This window comes from Ceratotherium simum, chromosome 6, assembly GCF_057802395.1.
Source record: "Ceratotherium simum simum isolate JZ-2026a chromosome 6, ASM5780239v1, whole genome shotgun sequence".
Taxonomy (NCBI): Eukaryota; Metazoa; Chordata; class Mammalia; order Perissodactyla; family Rhinocerotidae; genus Ceratotherium; species Ceratotherium simum.
Genome location: NC_141905.1, coordinates 83,554,122 through 83,569,689, shown reverse-complemented (window position 1 = coordinate 83,569,689; position 15,568 = coordinate 83,554,122).

The window sequence follows — 15,568 nt, the reverse complement described above, 5'->3', positions numbered from 1 at the left end:
TAGTTGTATATTCTAGTTGTAAGTCCTTCTAGTTCTTCTGCGTGAGTGCCACTACAGCGTGGCTACTAACAGTAAACCCGGGCTGCCTATGTGCAGCAAGCCAAACTTTAACCACTAGGCCATCAGGGCTGGCTCTGATTTCTGAATTTAATAGGGCTGCTTTCAATGTGTCACTCTGAAGTCTGACTTTCATTGTAGATTTCAGATAAATAAATTTTATCTAGTTAAGAATGTTCTCTTATATTCTTAGTTTCCTATTTTTCCTGTAAAATATATTTTTAAGTATATGCACGTGGGAAAAATTTCAAAGAAAATAAAAATAAGCAGTGAAAAATGATTTTCCTCACCTCCCTGACTTCCAGTCCCCATTTGCTCTCCCAGAGCCAGCCTTACTGATGATCTTTCATGTGCATCGTTTTCCAGGTAGTCCGTGCACAGACTCCTTCTCTCTCTCGCCGTCACTCACGCACCCTTAACAAACGTGTGGTAGACACCACTCCACTGTTGCTTTCTGCCACTCCACTACCAGCTACACTTATGAATATGTCTTCGAAGTTTCAAAGTTAATCCGCATCACTACTTATAAATCCACTTACTAAAAACAAAAAACCATGGCTGGCTGGTATTTCATTACATGGATGTGTCATAGTCCCTGTAATCTTTTGATGGCCATTTAGGCAGTTTTCGGTCTTTACCTACTATAAACAATCTGGAATAAACATCTTGATAGAGAAAATATTTGCATTCACCTACGAGTATTTCTATGTAATAAACTCATAAAAATAAACTTGTTCAACAAAAGAGTATGTGGATTTCAAATTTTAATTCATACTGTCAAATTTTCTAAAAAAAGCTTCGCTCCAGCTTACAATTTCACTAAGAAGATATGAGACGTGAGAGCTCCTATTTTCCCACACCCTTGCATTATCAAACTTTATTACATTGGCCAATTTGTTAGCTAAAAAATGGTATTGCATTTTAATTTGCCTCTCTCTCATCGTGCGTGTGTGTCGCTATTGAAACGCCATTTGTGTTGCTTTTGCTATGAACTGTTTATCTGTGTCTTGCACTAAGTTTTCTATTGGTTTGTTTGTCTTATTCTTTAATCATTTTTATAATTTCTTGATATACTAAGATATTAAACCTTTTGTATCAAATGTGTTGTGTTTTATCTAGTTTGTTGGTTTTTGTTCCTCTTTGTGACCATATATATATATTTTAATTAATAGACTATTTCTTAGAGCAGTTTTAGATTTTCAGAAAAATTGAGTGGAAAGCACTCAATTCCCTTATCCTCACTCTCTCTCATCCCCACCCCCCACAGTTTCCCCTGTTATTAACATCTTGCATTATATTTTAATGTGGTAAAATGTATGAATCTCTTATTTAATGACTTCTGGATTTCATGCCTTGCTTAGGACCTCTTTTGTTTGAAATTATTAAATAATTCTAAGAGTTTTTTGCTGTAGTTCTTGTTAATGTATGGGGTGACATTATAGCAAATAATATTTTGGCATTTATTGAGATGATCATATAAATTTTCTATACTAATCTGCTAATGTAATATAGTATACGAATGGATTTTCTAATGTTGAGCCATTCTAGCATTCTGAGGACAAAGTCTAGTTGGTTATGATGTATTATTCTTTTGATAAATTCAGGATTCAATATGCAAGTATTTTATTTAGGATTTTACAATCTATGTTTACTATGCCCTGACACTGCTTCTGTAAATTGCAAATATCTATAGAATTTGCCCTGAAATCTCCCGGACCTGGTGCTGTTTTCAGGTGCAGGTCTTTGAACATCTTTTCAATGTATTTTATGAAGGTTGGTCTGTATGGAGCTTTTCTTTCTTTCTTCCCTTTTTCCTCTAATTTTGGTCGTTTTTATTTTTAGAGGAAGTTATCTGTTTTATGTGGATTTTTGTTGCTGCTGTTTGCTTTTTTTTTTTTTTTTTTAAAGATTTATTTATTTATTTTCCCCCCAAAGCCCCAGTAGATAGTTGTATGTCCTAGTTGCACAGCCTTCTAGTTGCCGTATGTGGGACGCAGCCTCAGCGTGGCCGGAGAAGTGGTGCGTCGGTGTGCGCCCGGGATCCGAACCCGGGCCGCCAGCATCAGAGAGCACGCACTTAACCGCTAAGCCACAGGGCCGGCCCTGCTGTTTGCTTTTGATCTCACTAATTTATACTTTCATGTTTACTAATTCTATTCTTGGGCTTATTTTGATTTTCTTTTTCTAGTTTTTCAAGGTGAAAGCGTAACTCAATTGTTGGCAGCCTTTCCTGTTTTCTTGTGAGGCTATTTCTTTCAAATGCCACTTGGTAGATACATCATGCTTCTCTTCTTCTTGTTCGTTTTGAAGTAGCTTGTAATTGTTTTCTTTTTCAATCTAAGAATGGTTAAGAAGGGTATTTTCTAATTTATTCTTTTGTTGTTATTTTTCACTCTCCATATTATATTAATTGATTAAATAATTTCTGCGTTTTGGTCGGTGATTAAAGACCTGTATGATTTCTGCTTATTGAACATTTAAAAATTTTTTTTGGCTTAACACACGGTCAGTTTTTGTGACTGTTCTACATGTATTTGAAAGGGACATGCAAACTCCCTTTTTAAAAACTTTTTTATTTTGAAATAATTATAAATTCATAGAAAGTTGTTAAAAAAAAATTAGTACAGAAGAGGTTCTTCATCCCCTTCCCCCACTTTTCCCTGGTGGTGACATCTGCCATAACTAGAGTACCACAGTCTATTAGTTTTCCATTGCTGTGCAGCAAATTACCATAAACTTAGTGACTTGAAACAACACCCATTTATTAGCTCACGGCTCTGTAGGTCAGAAGCCTGGGCACACATGGCTGGGTTCTCTGCTCAGGGTCTCAGGCTAAAATCAGGAGTCCACCATACTGCACCCTCCTCTGAGGCTTGGGTTCTCTTTCAAGTCCACGTGGTTGTGGCAGAATTCAGTTTCTTGAGCTTGTAGGACCGAGATACCTGCTCCCTGGTTGGCTATCAGCTGGGGCCGTTCTTGGCTCCTAGAAGTTGCTGCTTTCCTTGCTACATGGCCCCCTCCAGCTCCAAAGCCGGCAATGGAGTTTGAATCCCTCTCACATTTTGTGATTTCTCTCGCAAGGAGAGTCTAGTGCCTTTTTAAGGGATCACATGATTCGATCTGACCCACCCAGGATAATCTCCAATTCTTTTTGTTTGTTTGCTAATTGACAACATGCATTTGTTTCTCACTGTTCTGGAGCCTGGGAAGTCCTGAAATATGGTGGGGCAGATTTGGTGTTTGATGAGGGCTTGTGCTCTCTGGAACCTCACCTGGCAGAAGGGTGATCTCCATATCTTAAGGCCAATTGATTTGTGACTTTAATTACATCTGGAAAATCCCTTTTTCCATATAACATGACATAATAATGGGAGTGATACTGCATCATATTCACAGGATCTACCCACACTCAAGGGCAGGGGATTACACAAGAGGGAGGGTTGATGGGTCGGCTTAGAATTCTACCCACCGCAAATATCACAACAGGAAATTGACACTGGTACAATCCACAGACCTTATTCAGATTTTGCCAGTTTTACATGCACTTGTGTGTGTGTGTGTGTGTGTGTGTGTGTATTTCTAGGTGTGTAGCCTCTTTTGCTGGCTACAAAATTATATATACATTATATCTAGCTTGTTAATTGGCTAATCAAGTCTAACATTTACATGATATATACACTTGGGAATTGGGTGGGGATTCACTTTCAGAATCCTTGTTTTTAATTTTTAATTTTATGATTTTGGGTTTTTTCTTAACAATAGAATATTTTCTTCAATTATTTCTTTGATTATTTTCTTTCCACCATTTTCTCCTTTTCTTCTAGAATGCTAAGAAGATGGATATTTAAATATCTGGATCTATCTTCCTTGACTCTCAAGTATTCCTTTCTATTTTCTACCTGCTGGTCCATTTTCACTGGTTTCTGGGAGAATCCCTAAACTTCCTTTTCCAGTCTACTAATTGGCTCCTCAATGATCCATTCTGCTATTTCGCCAATTTACTGAAGTTTTCCTATAACCAAACAACATTTTAATTTCCAAGGTTTCTATTTGGCTCTCATTTACAGTCACAATATTTAATTCTGTCTGATGATAATTTCACTTCTTATATCTTGTTATTTTTCTCCATTCACTTTGTTTCCTCAGGAATTGCTGTATCTGCTTGCCTTTCTAGCATGGTGCAAACAATTGGTTTCATGTTCATGTTGGATTTTGAGCATCCATGTTTGCTCATCTGTGAGCAACGTGCATGTTCTTCTCACACTGTCGGCCTGAGGGTGAATGAGAGGCAGGATGTCCTGCCCCAGGGCGTGGCCACTAGCTCTGCTTCTGGGAGAGGGTTCCAGTTTATCTATTGCCACCTTCCAGGGGCGCTGCTCTGAACCCATCCCAGGTAACTACTCTCAATTCCCCTGCTTTGGCACAGACACAGATCCAGTTCACTGCTTGGCCCAGAGAATGTGATGGGGACACTAGCAGAAAGCCTCTATAGACAACAAGTGCCTGGGCCCTGCCTCTTCCCAAATCCACCGCCTCTACACTAGCACCCCTGGAGCAGTTACCACATTTGCAGCAGCCCCAACGTGTACACTTTGATCCTGATTCCATATCTTAGAAAATCAGGATCACTGGCAATAATGAAAAGCAACCTAAAAGTGAATACAGTGGGGAAAAAAAACAATCCAATGTGATTAAATTCCAGCCAAACATGGTTGCCTCCTCCAGACTTCTTGTCTGATGCCCTCGGATTGTTGAAAAGGGAGATTAGTAAGCATGAGAGGTGTTAGGCATACCATCACCAAACCCAAGCCTTCCTCCTCAACCTAAACAGAAGGTTTAAGATAGAAATGTAGAAGAAAAAGAAGCAACTTTCTGAATCTGTAAGCCATTGTTATCTAATGCTGCATCTGTCAGCCACCTAAAAATGTCTCCCACACCTCAGGAAACCCAGACTAAGGGTTGGGAACAGACATCCTCAAAGTTCTCTTCCGACGCTGAAAGACTAGGTCTCTGCACATGCCAGTCTGTCCCTCCTCCTTGCAGGGTGCTCCCTGCCCTCAGTGACGTTTCGGAGTGCACGTGTCCATGGGGCACACAGGTGACACATGTAGAAGGCAGCCTCAGCATGTATTGATTGCAATTGCGAGGAGTAATTTTTAAACCCTTAAACATTGGCTTTCATTCTGTAATATATAATTTCACATCTGGGCAATCGCGTGAATAACAACTTCTTACCCTGAAAACCATGTAATGTTTGGTAAAACAAATATTCCAGCCCCTTTGTGTTGGTTTTGAAATTACAGTTATTACTCCCCATCTCGGAGGGCTGGATTCACCTTCAGCCCACCTCAGGTAGAATTCACTGCTGGAGACCTTCAGATCTTAGGAGAAAGATAGGAATGTGACAGCGGAGTCATATTAAATCTTATCACAGCCTTTACAAATTGTTTTAATATTTAGTAAAATAAGGTTTTAGAAAATGAAGCACTAAAATAAAGAGACTATCCAATGACACTTTATAAATTAGTAATCGTGGAGGTTTCCATTCACTGTTCCTTTTGTGGGGGAAACTCTGTAGTTGCTCTCTCCTGTCCCCAGTCTCAAAGAGATGCTTTACTTTTGTTTGGATTTAATAGAATGCCTTATAACAGGCAGATGTTATGACATCTGAGCTGCTTCTGATGTCTAGTCCTGCGTCTTGGGTCCCTGATCCAGGCATTCAAAGTAATTGACTGCTTGAAAATCTCTTTGGGATTGCACTGTATGCGACTCTCAGGGCCATATCCCCATGCACAGGGCTATGTGACAAGTCTCGGATTCCCCAGCATGAAGGTGACAAGTCTCAGATTCTCTGGCATGCGGGAATCCCTTCTCCCCCAGGTGCATTTCCTTCCCTTCCCTCCGCCTATCCCAGGGCGTCCTTGTCCTCGCAAACCCTCACTGGCTGAGCCTCTGCCTCACCTCAGCTTTCTCTGCCCAAACACCAACAATCTCCAGCAAGCGTGACCCCAAATTCAACTTACTGGAGATGAAATTCAAAGAATTACCAAAAAGGTATACAGAACCAAATCTACAATTATGTGAAGGAGGGACGTGGGGACGGGGAGCATCAGCCTCACTCTTTGGGATTAAAAAGTGGGGGGGTATATTTACCATCTACAGAAGCACAAATTAGATAACTTGCCCTGAAAACCAGTCTTTTTTCACTTAATTGTTTTCTACATAAAAAAATAAACAAGACCGTCCAACGACCTCACAGTTCTCAGTTCAGTGAACCAAGAACAAAAGAATATAGCACTTTAATGGAAGGGCAGGTCTTGGGGACTCTAGGGTTGACGCCCCAAATACAATAACCCATTTTACAAAAATAGATGTCTTTAATAACTTGGCACAATGTCAATGACTTGCCATTGTTGGTTCTTTGTTTTAGTGTGTTGTTTTGAACAGAGGAATAAACAGCCAGTTAAAGAAACCCCAATCTACTAATCAATTACATGCAGGTGTTTATAGATTTCTTCTGTGTAAATGAATTAGAATTGGACTTGTGCCATCCTGGAAATGACTTAGACACTAAAAGAATGGCTGATGGCTTAGTAATAACGTTTCAGAGTGATGTTGCCTAGTATCCATGCTAGAACAACGCCGGGAAGCTTCAACTTTCTGTGCGTGTAGCAGGCATGCGCATAACCATTGAGTTTCTAATTTATACTTCCAAAAGTCAGATCTAAAGGCCCTTAAACAGGATAGTTAAAAGAGCAAAGTGATGATTTCCTATATGAAACCAACTCTTAAACACTGCCTATTTTTAGGCAAGGAAGCACATTCTCCTCTGGTCTGTTTTGACATTTATGACTAATTTTAAAGATTGCCTTGTGTCTTCTCTTTGTTTTGTACATTTTGTAGCTGTATTTGGCCACAACCATCTCTGTTCTGGTGGCCACGTACTGGATTCAGATGTGGTGACTGTGTTTCTCCTTCTATGGCTGATAGGACAGCCATGCCGGGAACAATTCCACTTTGTGGTTTAGTGGTCAATCGCAACTCCAATCCCAGTTCAGGACACATCACTGCTGGCCCGTGGGTCAGGAGGAACAGACACGTCACTCAATTCAACTTTTTTTTTTTTTTTTTTTACCTACAGGATTGGTACCATATTGAGGACTCCTGAGGGGAGAGATGGATATCGGGGAGGAAGGGCTTGAAATGATAAGCTAAGTATAGATTTCCCATATGTTCCGCTGAGTTCAGGAAACAATCCATGCTGTTATGGTAACACCCTAAGAACCATAAAACAAGCAAGAAGAATCAATTTCCTCCTCTAGGCTCTTTGCTGCCGCCTACAATCTCTGGTCCTGGTGCCTTGTCTCAAGCCAGAGATTGGGGAAGACCCCCTTCAGCTCAGCACTGGGCTCTCGGTCTTGGCAGTACTGCTTTCTCTGGATGAAACGGGGCTGGCACTTCCCAAGCACTCAGGGCAGTCATTGCACGAGTCCTGTGCCGCGCTGAGGACTCAGAAAGTGCTGTGTAAGTGTGAAATGCTGTACGTTGCCTTTATGAGTACCTATCAAAACAAATGAAAACATCTCATTTAACACACAGTATTTAAGTAAACACGTTACAGATAGACCAAAATAATCCCCCCAAATATTAAACAACAAATCAACCCCCTGTCAGAGATTGACTCACTGAATAAACGGAATGAATAAAATTGTAACTCACGCGTATGACTATGGCTCTATGAAATTGTTGAATTTGTTAGGTGTAGCATGTGATTTCTGCACGGAGTAACTAAATAACCTCAAATGCTTTATTCTCTTCCCAATCAAAATCAAACAGATCTGCAAATTTCCATATTGGGTAATGCAGGCAGAAGAACACAAATCACATTTTCCTCCCTTCTTCCCCTCCCACAAAGAGCAGCTAGCATCGGAAGGTTCAGATCCAAGGGCCATTGTTTCTGCTCCACCTGGGCACTGGTCTGGCTGCATCATTTGCAGTGGACAGCCCTCATTTCCAGCAGAAAGAACAACTCTGCCCACTACTCATGATCCATATGGCTGCTCACAGGATCATAAGTGACCACAGCAGAATACGGCCTTCTCTGCCCAAGAACACATTGCATTTCCTTAGGCCTGAAGGAGAAACACTGAAACTTCTTAAATATTCTGCTGTTTATAACCTCCGTCTAAGCTTCCATGACTCTTACCAGCCACGAGTGGCATATGCAATCCTTCTCCAGCAAACGCCATTGTGGTTCCAAGAGAGGATCGAGAAGTCTCAACATAATTCCACGGGAGAGATCTTATTGTTCCTCCAAAGAATATTTTGTATCAAAATCAATGCCTAACAACTGTGACATTCTAGATCTTTAAAGGAAGGGTTTGGCTCTGCTGGTACACAGCCATCTGAGAGATCAGTGTCTTCAGTCATTCAGGATAGTTCTGGTTAAAGCAGATATGTTTGCCAACTGAATCTGGGCTGATTTCCAGCTCATCCCTAATATGGCCCTTTGCCCACACCTGCCCCACACACCCCCTCCCAATTGCCTCATTGCCTTTGGGCCTGGTTGTGTAGCCACGTTCTCATGTGTACCCATGTGAATACATGTAAGGCTGCCCAAACACCTCGTGTGTTTACTCATCATTCGATGGCTATTTTTCAAGCCCCTGCTTTGGGCATCGGGGTTCAAGGGTGAGTAGTAACAGACCCTTCCTTGCTCTTAGTGCGTGCAACCCAGACTATCTGTCAGACAATGAAATGTAGCAGCCTCCTTGCAATAGCCGGGATGTCAAGCTAAGAATGCAGATTAAGTGTGGATCAGGCGATAATACTTTGAAAGGTCATAATTATAATTTTATTAAGCTGTGATCAGGGAGAGAAGATAAATGTCATAAAAATGTGTTTAATATTGGATACATATTATATTACAGAACAATTATGAATTTGTGTTTCCTGTGTACAGTAAAATTTGGATATGTGTAAGGGCAAAAGCTGAGGATAATTTTTTATCTGCTGGATGAGGAATTGATTTTAATTCTTTCTCTGCTAATTACAGGAAAATTAGAAAAACAAACTATTTACCAAAGCACTAAATACATTTTGATTACTTATGGATATAAGCAGTTATTTTGGTTTCATTTATTTACTTACTGAAAGTGTAATGATGGCAAAATTAAGAATTAATTGTGTCATAGTGAGGGATTACGGGTTTATTCGGCAGATGGAAGGAGGTCTGCCGTTTTCCCACCTTATAGTTGGCAACGTGAAGTTGCAGTGTTTGCCCTTGGGTGAAGTTAGGCAGCACTTAGCCCTTGCTCAAACAGAGGGAGCTTTGCAGGGATGGAGCGGAGGAACCAGGCTCGGGGAGAAGGTGATGAGTGTGTTTGCAGTGGGGTTCAGTTCAAGGTGCCTGGGGGAGGCAGAGGGAACTCTCCAGCAGACAGCTGGGCATGGAGGTTCAGCTCAGGAATAGCTCAGGATGAGTTAGGACCAGATATGCAGAGAGGAGATGGGATGAGAGCTTGATGGAGGAACAGGGTCAGCAGAAGGACTTTTGTTTGGCTTAAAACAACACAAATTTATTATCTTATAGTTCTGGAGGTCAGAGTCCAAAACGGGTCTCACTGGACAAAAATCAAGGTGTGGGCAGGACTGCATTCTTTTCTGGAGGCTATAGGGGAGACTTCTTGCCCTTTCCAGCTTCTGGAGGCGACCTTGGTTTGTGGTCCCTTCCTCCATCCTCAAAGCCAGAAATGTTGATCCGAGGCCTTCCCACACCACCATCTGTCTGGTTCTGTCTTCAGGTTCCCTCTCCAGCTCTCTTTTTTGGGGGGGAGGTGGATTTTTTTTAACATAGTAAAGAGCAATGCTTACAGACCAAAGCAAAGAAGGGAATGGACGTGGATGTTCTGAGGCTGCCTAAGGATGGGGGCGGAGGTAGGTGAGGCTGGTGCCCTGTGGGGTAGGGTATGCGCCTAGAAGGGGGACCTGCCTCTAGGTGGCGGGGTGTCACATGGCACAAGTGGATGGTAAGAGAGGAGAGAAACCTTTGAGGGCGAGGGAGGACTGGAGTCTCTCTGGAGTGACTGCTGGTCTTAGGGAGGTGGAGGGCAGGTCTCCAGCTTAGAATGAGGTGCCTGAGGTGAGACCTGGGGGAAGGTGGATATGGAGTCCCCATTTCAGGTGAAGCCTGGGCAAGGCGGTCCAGCTGCAGGAGGCCCAGCCACAGGGAGGTGGTCTGGATTTAGAGAGGGTCCTGGGACCCGCTTTAGGATTTCCCAAGAGGGCTCAGCAGATCAGGAGTGAGACAGGAGAAAACGATGAAAGGGGAGTGAGATTTGGTCCTGTGGGAAAGCGAGGAGATGGAGGCTGTGAGGAGGCCTGCGCAAGCCCCCTGAGGCTGGCGGCACAGTGTGTCTCCCGGGGAGCCTGAAACAGCACCAAGGCCTGGGTCCCACCCAGTTGGTTAAGGCAGGTCCCTGGGGTGGGGCCCAGCTTTGGTATTTTTTTAAAAGTTCCCCAGGTGATTCCAGGGCCAGCCAGGGCTGAGAACTGTGGTGGGACACAAGGAAAAGCCCTGTCAATACGCCAGGGCTTTTGGAGAAGCTGGAAAGGGACTGAGGATGAGAAGAACCGACCTGAGCAGAAGGCCGTGGGGCACGCACAGGAGAGAGTGGGGTGAGGGAGTGCAGTGGGGTGGGAGGCTGCAATGGTACGAAGGTGGGTCACAAGGCATGGAGCAGATTTATGCAAATGGAGCACAGGATTGAGAAAAGTGATATTTGTGAACTTATTTGGGACTTTTACAAAGGTCTCAAAACTGAATCTCATCTGGTTATTCATTTAATGAATCGCCTTTATAAAACAATTGAACAAACACAACGTGCAAACATTTGAAGTGTCCTAGAAATTCAGGCTGCCAGTCACCAAAGAGAGAGGCTGAAAGAGCCCTGGGGGGCTGGGGTCCACTCTGGGCTGCGATTAAAGCCCCCAGCCCCGAAGCTCGTTCATGTTGTGAAAGAGTGCTGGCTGGTGTGCACGGACAACAGGAGGAAATGTGAGAAGGCAGGCAGGGCCCCGAGGGCATGAGATGACACCAGGACGTTGCCAGGTCCACAGGCTTGGATGATGGCAGCACTTAGGGATAGCAGAAGACTCTGTACATGCCCCTGTCTGCTGAACCTCCATACACGAAACACCTGCCCAGCATCCAGAGCATATGGAAGGGGACTGCCAAAAGAGCATTCCGGAATATCTTTGCAGTGGACATCATGAAGACCGGCCTTAGCTTCCTGGCTGCAAGCACAGCTTTGGTACCCAGCTCGGTTACTACTTATCTTGGTGGCCTGGGGCAAGTGACTTCTAAAGATTTTTTATTTATTTATTTTTTCCCCCAAAGCCCCAGTAGATAGTCGTATGTCATAGCTGCACATCCTTCTAGTTGCTGTATGTGGGACTCAGCCTCAGGATGGACGGAGAAGTGGTGCCTCGGTGCGCGCCCGGGATCCGAACCCGGGCTGCCAGCATCAGAGCGCGCGCACTTAACCACCAAGCCACGGGGCCAGCCCGCAAGTGACTTCTAAATCTTGACTTTCACATCCTTCTCCTGGGGCTAATTATAGGACCTACCTCCTAGGATTAAGGATTACGTGAGAAGATGCATGCACGTGTTTTTCAAAGTGCGAGGTGTAGGCTAAGAGTTCTGCGTGTAGAAGCCCTAGTCACCTGGAAGATTCTAATGGCCAGTCAGTAAGGTCTGCAAAGTGACCACTTTGGGTCCCTTCTCCTGGATGCACGGAGCAGTGCGGTGGCACTGTCTTCTTGTCAAGACTCTTTGCCATCAAATATTTACAAAATCAGGTCCCAAGTTACAATTCTCCTGCACCAACAGTGGATTCTACTAGTGCCTGGAGAACTGAGGAACATTGGGTAGGTGATGGGTCTGATGTGGCCTTGACTTCTTATCCTGTCCTGCTAAGGGAAGACCTGGCCAGTCCATCCCAGCCCCCAGCTGGAAGTGTTTCTTCCCTCTCCTCTGAACTCCCTCACAGCCTTGAGCCCACTGCTGTGTTGGCTATCCGCTTCATCTTTCTCCTTTAACTTGTCGCAGTGCTTAGCTCTCTATCTGACCCTCACCAACAATTTATTGCACTAATGAATGAGTGAGTGTTTCAAAACGGCCAACCACTAAAACCAGTGTTTGCAGATATGGGCATTTTCTTAACCTTCTGATTTTTAACAAAATGGGTGTTCTCCATTCTAGAAGCGGCAACAATGCTTTATAAAGCTGCAGCCAGGTAAGTAAAGATGGGTCTACAAAGATGACAACGTTTTACCGAGGTCACATTTGTGGAAAAGAACTCTCCGATTCTTCTCTTCTGAAGACGGATTCCCTTTAGTTATTTATTTAATAGCTGTGATCACAGGTAGAGAAGATAATGATTTTTGCTCTGGACTAAGCATACGAAGGGCCACATTTCATGAGGAAAAGTGCCCAAAGCAAAAGCCGCTTTCCCTCCAGAACTCCAGTCAAGACTCACAACCCCAGTGGGCTCGCAGAGGAACGTGTCATAACAACACAGCCTCTCGGGGCTGTCACAAATGTGCGGAGGTCAGACTACCTCCTCTGCTCAGCGTGAGAGTCACCAGAAAGCTGGGAACGGGCTTCCACCGCTCTGCAGAATGACTGGCACCATCTATATTTTAGGTCCCCAAGCACTCAGGCGTACACGAGATTAATCAGATTCAGAAAATGTTTTTTTAGGGGCCGGCCCCGTGGCTTAGCGGTTAAGTGCACGCGCTCTGCTGCTGGCGGGCCAGGTTCGGATCCCGGGCGTGCACCGGCGCACCGCTTCTCCGGCCGTGCTGAGGCCGCGTCCCACATACAGCAACTGGAAGGATGTGCAGCTATGACATACAACTATCTACTGGGGCTTTGGGGGGAAAATAAATAAATAAAATCTTTAAAAAAAAAAAAGAAAATGTTTTTTTAAAAATCACATATGTAACAAACACCCTTTAACCTTTCCCTTAAATGACTGTACAGATATCAGTTCATTGTTTTTAAACATTTGGACATGCCCTCCGCACCAAAAAAATCACATAAGGTAATTTTTTTGAACCAAAGAAACTAAAGGTATCTAAAGCCCGAGGAGCAGACTCGAACCTTCAAGGCAGCTGGGCGAGTCCTAGGCCCGCTCGAGCACTGCTCTGCCTGCGCCTGATGGCTGATTCCCCCGGGCCATGTCTTTGCTCAGCCAGGGTCTGCTTGCACGACGCAGTCAAACAAGTAGAACTGTGTCCATTTATGGGAAAGTCAAAGACCAATAAATAAAAAGTTTAATTTCCTGATTCCCTGAAGTCGATGGGGCTTAGAAAATACTCACCAATCCTTCCAACAATGGTCTTTCAAAAAATCGTGTGAGCAGCACCTTGTATCAAATTTCATTGCTCATAAAAAGGAATCAGATAATGTGAAGTGAAAAAAAGCAAGACACAAAGTACACCGTGTTTACAACTAAAACACTATCTGCCTTGGGCAAAGGCCTGGAAACATACAATCCTTATCAGATCTTTGTGAGGGGCAGGATTTGGGGCGATCCTTTTCTCTGTTTTCTAAATTATCTGCTGCTATATTGGTTTTACAACAACAAAAAATTTTAAATTGATGGGTAAAACAATTAGTCAAATGTTTAACAGATGCTATTCCTCAGAACAAAGAGCGTCACTTGAGGCTTCCAACGTTAAGCAAATCAGCTAAAAACTGAGAAACTCAATTAAGTATCATAGGACTGAATTGCTTAGCTTTCGTCTGGAGGGCTGTTGACTCTTACGGATGTCCAGAGTTACTGACATTACTAAAAAGTAATCCCTCATCAGGTCTCTCCACTAACTGAATTCTTCCAGGTAATTAATAATATTTAGGAAATTTTCCCTCCGTAAATGTGATACGGAAAGATGAGGCAATGAACTGGGAGTATAATTCCCATCTCTAGTAAGAAAACAACTTGGGAGATACTAGCTGGATTACTCACGTGGACTGTCTACAGGGAACAGACTGCACGGAAGTGGATGAGCCAGTCCTGACCCATTTCAGCCCACACGGTCAGGCTGAGCCGGTCAGCGTGAGCTCTTCATCCAGGGACCATATCTGAGGGGCTCATTGCCGGGCCGTTGCCATGTCTGTTGACATGGAACAGCCGGGGACAAACACATGAGCTGGACCGGTTCTCTTGGCCTGTCTCTTCTGTTCTGTCCCATCACCTTCCCTGGCTCCCCTTTTTCCAACCATTTCTCAAGTGGTGGTCCTCAGAGTTCCATTCCTGACCCTCTCCCTTCTCTCCCTCCTTTCCCCGCTCCTCTTTCTTGCATGCATTTTGTCGGCCAATCACTTATGTAGACAACAATTCATTCAGTAAAATTTGCTGCACCCTCCCAAGGTGCCAGGCCCTGTACTAGGCACAGGAGACACAAGACAAAGGAGAGTCACTTCCCTCTAGGAGCGCACATTCCAGTGAGGAGGAGACATGCAGAGAAGCAAAAAAGATTTAACGAGATAGGTACCCCAGGCCAGGGCTGCTTCCTCCTGGACTCTATCTCTGGACGTCCCATAAGCACGTCAATTCAGCAAGTTCAAATGCGAGCGAGCTCAAGCTGTCTCTCAGAGGGACTCTTCCCCCGCCTGGTATTCCGCATTTTGGTTAAAGACACCACCTTCTATCTAGTCACCAGAGCCCAAAGCCCGGGAGTCCCCTTACTCCCTCTCAGCCCCTCTATCCTGCCATTCTGCCTTAGAAATAGCTCTTTAAAAATTTCCTTCTTTCCATTCCCGCCGCCACTGCCCCAGGTATCCCTCGCAGCCTCCTGCTGTCATCTTTTGGCATATCCTCTTGCTCCCCCACGGCCACCATGCTCCGAGTGATGCTTCTAGTATACACCCAACTGCACGGTGCCCATGCTTAAAAACCATTGAAGGCTCCCCATCAGTGGATCAAGTTCAACCTCCCTGCTGTGGTCCTTAACCACTTGCTGCCAACTTCCAAGTGCAGTCTCCAACCACCGACTTCCTAGGTCACCATCCAGGGCGTTGAGCGCCTGTCATTTTCCAAGCATATGGCGTCGTCGACACCACTGGGCCTTGGCTCATGCTGTTCTCTCTACCTACAATGCTTTTCCCCACACCCTAGCAGAAGTGGTCATCCTGGAAAAAATCCTATTCATCTGTTGTTCAAGACCCAGGTCCAGTGCCATCTTCTCAGGATCCTCACATTCCCCAACTCTGCCCCTGGGCCATCTCCTTTCTGATGACAACACAGAAAGTTTGAGGTCAGGAGTGAGATCTCCATCCTATCGTTGTGGCCACACCAAGAGAACTTCTGGCTACACAGTCACCCCCTGAAATAGCTTGTGGGTAGTGATCACAATACCAGGGTTTGGTATTCCTGAATACTGGGCTATTTTTTAAAAACCCAAACTACTCATAACTTAAAAAATAAAAAATGTGAATTACGAC